This window comes from Limulus polyphemus, unplaced genomic scaffold, assembly GCF_000517525.1.
Source record: "Limulus polyphemus unplaced genomic scaffold, Limulus_polyphemus-2.1.2 Scaffold2757, whole genome shotgun sequence".
NCBI lineage: Eukaryota > Metazoa > Arthropoda > Merostomata > Xiphosura > Limulidae > Limulus > Limulus polyphemus.
In genome coordinates, this window is record NW_013668367.1 from 1 (window position 1) to 9,296 (window position 9,296).

At 33.4% G+C, this 9,296-nt stretch overlaps 1 long non-coding RNA gene across 1 annotated transcript in view; it reads left to right on the top strand.

The window, feature by feature from the left end:
• The first annotated feature begins 396 nt into the window (after nt 1-396).
• LOC111087859 overlaps nt 397-9,296 on the top strand; it is a 14,685-nt gene continuing 5,785 nt past the window's right edge. The window contains exons 1-2 of the long non-coding RNA XR_002612483.1: nt 397-590; nt 4,620-4,625. This is a non-coding gene — a long non-coding RNA (uncharacterized LOC111087859). The remainder of the gene's footprint in view (nt 591-4,619; nt 4,626-9,296) is intronic.

A 9,296-nucleotide genomic window follows, 5' to 3' on the forward strand; every position in this document is an offset into this window, starting at 1 on the left:
CTGGCAGTCTGCGGGTCGCGGGTTCGAATCCCAGTCCCACCAAACGTGCTCGCCCTTTCAGCCGTGGGGGCGTTATAATGTGACGGTCAATCCCACTATTCGTAGTTAAAAGAGTAGCCCAAGAGTTGGCGGTGGGTGGTGATGACTAGCTGCCTTCCCTCTAGTCTTACACTGCTAAATTAGGGACGGCTAGCGCAGATAGCCCTCGTGTAGCTTTGCGCGAAATTCAAAACAAACAAACAAACAAACAATATCCAAGCGATGACTACATCATCTTTGTTTGCTGATACGAGATATAATATGGTGTATATACATAATCTAGTTTCCTAAGGCAGATTACAATGCTGTTTAAATTCTGATATTGTTTCCTGTTTTTATTTATTTATCCATTTTCAGAATGTCGTGTGATGCTACATAAAACCGTCCCTAATTTTCGGAATTGCCCGTCGTCTTTTAAAGTATCCACGACGAGTTTTTACGGCGACATGCTACGAACCGTGAATCTTGGGATGTACACTAAGTAGGAGGCGACTCTCAACCCTGAAGGCTAGAACATTTATGTTTTACTGACGCTAGGCATGGTGTATTATGTACGTATCCTGATCTTATTTCCTGATAAACATAATGTAGTATGTACGTATCCTGGTCTTATTTCCTGATAAACATAATGTAGTATGTACGTATCCTGGTCTTATTTCCTGATAACATAATGTAGTATGTACGTATCCTGGTCTTATTTCCTGATAAACATAATGTAGTAACATTCTAACACCAATGATGGAAAAATAAAAAAAAGAAATCGAGAAATTGAGAAAAATAATATTATTCACATTCTAATATACAAGATTAGGGAATGAGCTATCTTGTTATTTTCATCAGGAAATAATACCAGAAACCGATAGAAACAAGTATCAGAGTACACAACTATAAACTACATTTTAATTGGCACTAGTAAAACAGAGCAGAAGTTCATAGCAGATATTATATTCTAACCTGGAAAAAGATTATGACATAAAGTATCTTCTTACTTTTATCAGGAAATAAGATCAGGATACGTAGATACTACATTATGTTTATCGGGAAATAAGACCAGGATACGTACATACTACATTATGTTTATCAGGAAATAAAACCAGGATACGTAGGTACTACATTACGTTTATCAGGAAATAAAACCAGGATACGTAGGTACTACATTACTTTTATCAGGAAATAAGACCAGGATACATAGGAAAAAACAAAGAAATCGAGGCGTGTAGGATGAAGCAAGTTACGGACCTCTATCAGTTTTAAGTTCAGCGTGTAGACGGGTAAGAGCCAGGTTTGGTGACAATCGGTCTAGCGGTTCGCCACAATTATAAGCAGACACATACAAACAGAGACTTTCGTCAAATAACGGTTTAGATAACGGTTGTCAAAATGGGCTTATGTTTTACTAACGTCCTTTTATTATAAAAGTCAGAAACTTATGGCATAGCAACACATCTAAATTTCTAGATTAATTTAGAAAGACAGTTTGTAACTCCATTACAGTATAAGTAGGCCTGTAGATTACCACTGTATCAGTTTTATGTAAAGAACCACTGTATTAGTTTTATGTAAAGAACTACTGTATTAGTTTTATGTAAAAGACTACTGTATTAGTTTTATGTAAAGGACCACTGTATTAGTTTTATGTAAAGGATCACTGTATCAGTTTTATGTAAAGAACTAGTGTATTAGTTTTATGTAAAAGACCACTGTATCAGTTTTATGTAAAGGACCACTGTATTAGTTTTATGTAAAGGACTACTGTATTAGTTTTATGTAAAAGACTACTGTATTAGTTTTATGTAAAGGACCACTGTATTAGTTTTATGTAAAGGATCACTGTATCAGTTTTATGTAAAGGACCACTGTATTAGTTTTATGTAAAGGACTACTGTACTCGTTTTATGTATAGGACTACCGTATTAGTTTTATGTAAAGGACCATTGTATCAGTTTTATGTAAATAACTACCGTATTAGTTTTATGTAAAGGACTACCGTATTAGTTTTATGTAAAGGACTACTGTATTAGTTCTATGTAAAGAGCTACTGTATTAGTTTTATGTAAAGAACTACTGTATTAGTTTTATGTAAAGGACCACTGTATCAGTTTTATGTAAATAACTACTGTATTAGTTTTATGTAAAGGACCACTGTATCAGTTTTATGTAAATAACTACTGTATTAGTTTTATGTAAAGGACTACCGTATTAGTTTTATGTAAAGGACCACTGTATCAGTTTTATGTAAATAATTACTGTATTAGTTTTATGTAAAGGACTACCGTATTAGTTTGATGTAAAGGATCACTGTATCAGTTTTATGTAAAGGACTACTGTATTAATTGTGTGTAAAGTGCCACTCTGTTAATCTTATGCAAAGTATCACTATACATTTTTTTTGTAAAATATCACTATTTGAATCCTACGCTAAGTACAATTATATTAATCTTATATGAAGTAACACTATATGAATCTAATATTAAATACCACCATGTCAATCTTATTAAGTACCACTAAGTTAATGCTATGAAGTACCACTATATTAATCTTGTGTTAAAGTAACACTATATTAATCTTATATAAAATAACACTATATAGATCTAATGTTAAATATCACCATGTTAATATTATATAAAGTAACACTATATGGATATGGTGTTAAATAGCACCATGTTAATCTTATTAAGTATCACTAAGCTAATACTATGAAGTACCACTATATTAATCTCGTGCTATTGTAATACTATGTATGAAGTTCATATTGTTCTTATTCAATCAGTTTATTGTCTTCATTGTTGTTCTTACATTTTTCCACTCGTGATTTCGTGTGTTTTATCTCCAGACTAATCTAGTTGGACGTGAACTTCACGAAATGATCGGTTTTGAAAAGTGTGTTTTGGTGTTCTTACATTTTTCCACTCGTGATTTCGTGTGTTTTATCTCCAGACTGACCTAGTTGGACGTGAACTTCACGAAATGATCGGTTTTGAAAAGTGTGTTTTGGTGTTCTTACATTTTTCCACTCGTGATTTCGTGTGTTTTATCTCCAGACTAATCTAGTTGGACGTGAACTTCACGAAATGATCGGTTTTGAAAAGTGTGTTTTGATGTTTGTTTGTTTGTCTTGCGTGCCAGAAGCTGCGTTTAACAACAACAACAAAAAAAAACCCATCTATTTGGATATATCACGAGATTAAGTTGTGATACACTAACATACAGCTGAAATGTTTAAAAGGACAAGTTCTATAAATGTTAGCACCCCTAAATCAGGTGCTTATTGCATGAGCTAAAAAATTAACGTTTCCAATAGAAAATGTGTACTCTATAAGAAAGAATATTCCCCTTCTGTTCAAGTTCTAACACTAACCCTATCAATAAATATCTTTATTTGTACTTGTAATGTTTCTTTGACAAAAATCGAGTTTATTTATTTATTTCTCAAAAACAGCTAAAGATAGGCGAGATAACATTAGAAAGATAGGCGAGATAACACTACATATTCATCTCAAAGCTTTATTTTTAGTTTGGTCAGATCACGATGGAGAACTGGGAAAATCTTTAGCCAGTTTTATAGCTATCGGATATCACAGTACAGTTCCTTTTCAGCGTTTTAATTTCTCCAGTGCTGTTCGTTCGGAAAACAGGTTCAATATTATAACAGGTTCATGTCTAAATCTTTATTTCCTGGTAATTGTGAATTAAGTCAGTTCCTGAATATGTCAACTTTTGTCCCACATTTGTGTCCAACGATACAGCCCAGGTCTTTCCTTTTCATATCCACTCTGTTCTACCTTCATTTTATCTTCTGTGATAGCTTAGTACTTAACTTCAGTTGCTTGCTTTAAGTCTAAATTTACCCGTCTCTAACTTCCGAGTTTCCACACTCAGTAAATAAATAGCTAAGCTGTGAACGTAACTTGAAAGAAATCTATATTTCGGGATAAACATGGCACTTAACTCTATGTCTAATGCTTGAAAAAATCACGCGCCATTGGATTCGGCCGATAAAAGTGTACTTACCGTATTTTTCTTCATTCTGCAAAGGGTAAATCACGTAAAATACGCATGCGCAATTTGCATTCTTTTTGCTTCTGTAAATGTGTGCTTTGAGAATGTCATCTCAAAATGAAGTTGCAACCGTATTTGACAAATAAGCTCTGAAAATTGGACGAGGACTTTTTTTGAATCTTATACGTTGCACAGACTAAATTAGGAATTTCGTATGTAAATATTTCGCTTTATTCCAATAAATGTTTCAACTTGTGGTAGAATGATTTATATCTACTGAATATTTATGACAACAACTTCTAAATTGCATTTTGTTTAATTCTGACGCATTTAACAAAGTTTAGATGATATATATAAATATATATATATATTATTTCCTAGGTGTGTGTGTGTAACGTTAATAACGTTATTTTTATTGATAAGTTTAATGTTTGGTAGGTGGAAAGTACTTGGCTCTTATATAATTTCAAGGGCTTGGCGTAGTCTAGTATTAGAGGATCGCTACTGTGTTTCTGATGTTTCCTGGTTCGCGTCTCGTTGGGACCGTCTCATATTTCGGACAGATAAGAATACCCCTAGAGTTGGCGGTAGGTGCCGTTTATTAGTTGTCTTCCCTATAGTCTATTAATTCAAAATTAGTGTAGCTGCGCTCGAAATTCTGGAACAAATATTGGTTAACATATTACAATTTGTAAAGATTCCCGAATTTTGATAGAATATTTAAGTTCTTATTTTTATGTTTGCTTGTGAATGTACAAATGAAATTACTCAAAATTGGAAAATTTCTTAAATTGATATTACTATCATGACAAAAACCGATTAAGTTCCACCATTATCCCCAGTTACTTCTGTAGCTACCCCAAGGGGAGAAGGGTCTGTTGGGACAAACGCCCGAGACACCTGAGTAAATATGCCAAGTTTGATCCCGCTATCTTGTGAGTATGAATATCAAAACAGTTTCAAACATGGCTCCCCATGAATTCCATGATCGGGTTCAGTGAACCTGACAATCTACTCCTAGACAATCATCATGCACGGGTGATCTTGCGGGCTCCGTTTTTGCCTCTTCGGTATGAGGGTACACTCCCCGACCCACCCAAAGTCCGTATGTCAAGTTAAGTCCTGCTTACTCGAAAAACTGTAGCAGTAGTTCACGGACGAACAAACACATAAAGTGGAGTAATAAGCTATTCTGACTTTACTATTTTTATACTCTTCAGTAGAAACTTCTTCATTGTTTAAAACAACTGATCAGATTTGTTTGTTTGTTTGGAATTAAGCACAAAGCTACACAATGGGCTATCTGTGCTCTGCCCGCCACGGGTATCGAAAGCCGGCTTCTAGCGTTGTGAGTCCGCAGACATACCGATGCGCCACTGGGGGGGGGGGCAATTGATCAGAAGGGTGAACCAAAAATAAAAGAAAAAAAGAACAAAAGATTCAAAACGAAAATATTTCATAAATGACACTTACTGGAGATTAAATTTTGCTTCTAGGTTTTCTTCATATCACCACAAATTGTAATGTAATTTTCCAAGTATATTGTTCAATTTAAGTTGATACATTTGTTTGTGAAAAAAAGAATGGTTTGTTGTTTAAAATGATAATTATCCAGATAATATCTAATGGCAAGAAAAAAACAAACAGATAGTCTATTTAGTAAGAGAAGGAAAAGAATTTAACCCTTTTAAATCATAATTGATTGTGGAATAGATAAAGCCTACTTTCATTAAAATTAATCGCGACTAATTAAATAAACTTGTCATTAGAAATATTTCATTCTTGCAACGATTGCAGTTATTATGATGGTTCTTGTAAAATGACGTTGAAGCATTATGTCTTCGTAATACTCGACATAGTCTCAATCATAATTTAACAAAAAGCTATGTTTGTGTGTGTGTGTCCGCATGTAACTGGTAAGCCGCTGAACCGATTGTTACTAAACCTGGCATGAACTCTATATAACCGTTGAAATTAGCTATTAACTTGTTGGTTTGTTTTAGTGCAAAGCTAGACAATGGCTCATTTGTGCTCTCTGTCCACCGCGGGGAATCGTACCCTGGATTTGAACTTCTAGCCTCTGACCCACAGGAGGGAGAGATGAGCTATTAGCACTTCGGTTGTCAAGACTTTGGTTGCCAAAGCTTCGGTTGCCAAGAAGTGCCGATAAATCTCTTGTCTTTCGGGTATGATAAAAAAAACAACAATGGTAGTCGTGGATTAGGAGTCGAAGAGACCAACATTGTAGTATCTATTAAAAAAGAAGTAGATTTCATAACTGATGTAAACAATATGTAATGTTACCATTTTCATAATTTTCTGTGAAATGTTGAGAACTACAAAAAGCCCTCTAATATATCAATCTCTTGTTTGAATTTGATCAGTTTTAATGTAATGAACTAAGATGCAAAACTGAAAAGTCTTGCGTTGTGAGAAACACGGGAAGTAAAGATCAATCTGTTAATTAATTAAGTAATTAATCTTTCAATTAGTGCTTGATTGTTATGATTCTGCTTTACCCACACTTAGATTTCCATTCCTATGTCCATCAGTTTTATTTAGGTTGTACTTATTCCCACCATGAATTGCCCCATACCAATGTAAGCGTAACAAATTACTGGTAATCAATAACACATTTATAAATAAGTATTCGTTGTTGCTGACAACATATTACTTTCTTACTTCGCCTATCTTGGTTTATTCGTTCTCTTCCACATCTCCCGGTCTTCTTTTTTTTTCTTTCGTTGGACTCCTGTCTTTTAATATTCCTTTCTCAAACCTACACCAAATTGATCTTTTTCTTTCTGACTGCACCTTTTTCTTGTATATGGGATTACAAGGTTTCATAACCATAGTTTTTGTTTTTAGTCTCCATATAGGCTGAACCTAGAAAGGCGGCCTCTATACCCTCTCACTCCAATTGTTTTCTTAGAATACTGTAATCTCAACTTCAACACATCTTACCTCACACCTAACTTCATAACATTAAGATCCATGTCAATAACGTTTTAAAAATTCAGCGGATAATTCTAATGGTCCGTTTGCTTATGTACTTTAAAAACTTGTCTGATGGCAAAATTGTTATTGATTTTGCTAATATTATATCCTTTCATTTGTTTATACCTATTTGATGTGAATTAGTTAATTGTAATGGATATGCTATATTTTATCAATCATTAAAATGAATAAGAAAACTCACAAATAACTGTGTGAGGTCAGGTATCATAGTTAGGATTTGGTCCTTTCAGACGAGTTTGCATCTAGTATCTTCTGTTAGCAACCTCATAAACTTCAGCCCAATAAATAGGCCATTAGGCCTTGAAGGCCTAGGTAGTAGTTTGATACAAGCAGGGAGGAGTCACAATTATGCTTCACTTTATGACTTTCCTTCTGGCTCGCATATACTAGTGAAAATTCAATTCATGTCAATACAAAAACCATGTTAACTTAATAGCTTGTAGTTTTGTAAAATATTTCGAAGATTATCTATAAAATAATAATCAAACATATTGCATTCATTCGATACTTCAATGTTGGTAGCTCCATCTGGCGATGCAACTTATTCTACTACACTTTAAGGTGTATACTAAATTGTTTTCACCAAAAAGAAATACTTCAACTTCGGTTGTTCAGTTAAGTAATTTAAACATGTCCTTAAAACTAGCTAGTTAATGCTTTTCATAGCACATTTATCTATTTTTAATCACACCCTAGGCAGACTTAATTATCTTTCTGACTAATTATAAATCTGTCCATTATCCAACATCAGGAAAGGCGATCACGTACGTGGTACATTATGGCCTTCAACAGAAACCAACAACGAGATACATGTGCAAAAATATAATCTGATCATAAACAAATTCTGTAAGGTATCAAAAGAGAAAAATAAAGGACCATTCAAGTTGAGAACTACATTCTAACACCAATGACGCAAAAACAAAGAAATTGAGGTGTGTAGGATGAAGCAAGTCACGTACTACATTCTAACACCAATGACGCTATAATTTTTATTGAGCTTTAAGATTACTTACAGAAACTTAACAAGGAAAAGTATTATATAATGTGTGAATGCTATTTTTCTATCTGTCAGTCGAATTAATTTTTTCTTTAAAACCAAATGTCTTATATGCTAAATCCCTGTATAGACACAGCGTTACCTATGTTATGGTAGTATTTATCATAGTGAAACATATCTGTAAATTCTATTAGCTATTTGTATAATAGTTTATTTTGTTAAATACTTACATGCGCTGAAATGTGTAGTTAAATGCCACTGTGGGTTTCTTTTATGAAATTTCAATAAAAACTGCCCAAGATGTTTCAATACATTTCTGTTTCACTATTTTGTATTTATTTAAGAATAAAATCAAAGCTCTATTTATTTTATTCCAAACATATCTTGTGTTAGTTTCTATTAATCCTTTTATGTTTCCGAATACTTTATATCATAAGAGATATATACAACATTTTATTTAAATATTGTGTTTACCAAAAGTCACTTGAAGAATTATTGTTTATCTTAACACACACACACACACACAAAATTCAGTTTGTAAATGTATGTAAAATATCCAGACTGTATTTTTCAGTTATTTATTCCTCGCTAAACTTACCAGTATATCGCAAAAACTCAGCAGGTAATGACCGACCAAGAAACTTATGGCCTTAGAAAAAATTCACTATTTTGTTTTTCACCAATTTCAACTACAAGAAAAATAATAATTTGAACACCTTGATTTCCGTTTCCAGCTATTTCTTGACCAGAGTTACTGATGATAAGTAATAATCAACAAAACCAACCTAACCTGGTGAAAAGGACAAAAGTAAACAAATGTAGATTGAATCTTGTAAATATATCTCTTCTCCTATTGCTGGGATTTGTTTCTCCAAATTTATAAAAGTCTTCTATTGGAGGATAGTTTGTCTTGTCAAGTTCTATGTTATGAATCAACGGTGATTATGTTGTTCAAAAACTGCTAATATATGCTGCTTTTCGTCATAATTAACTCTACTATAATCCAGGTAGCAGCCATAATGTGTTTCGTTATGACAGAATTTACAGACATGTTTCACTATGATAGCTACTACCATAACATAGGTAACTCTACTATAACCCAGGTAGCAGACATAACGTGTTTCGTTATGACAGAATTTACAGATATATTTCATTATGATAGCTACTACCATAACATAGGTAACTCTACTATAACCCAGGTAGCAGACATAACGTGTTTCGTTATGACAGAATTTAGAGATAT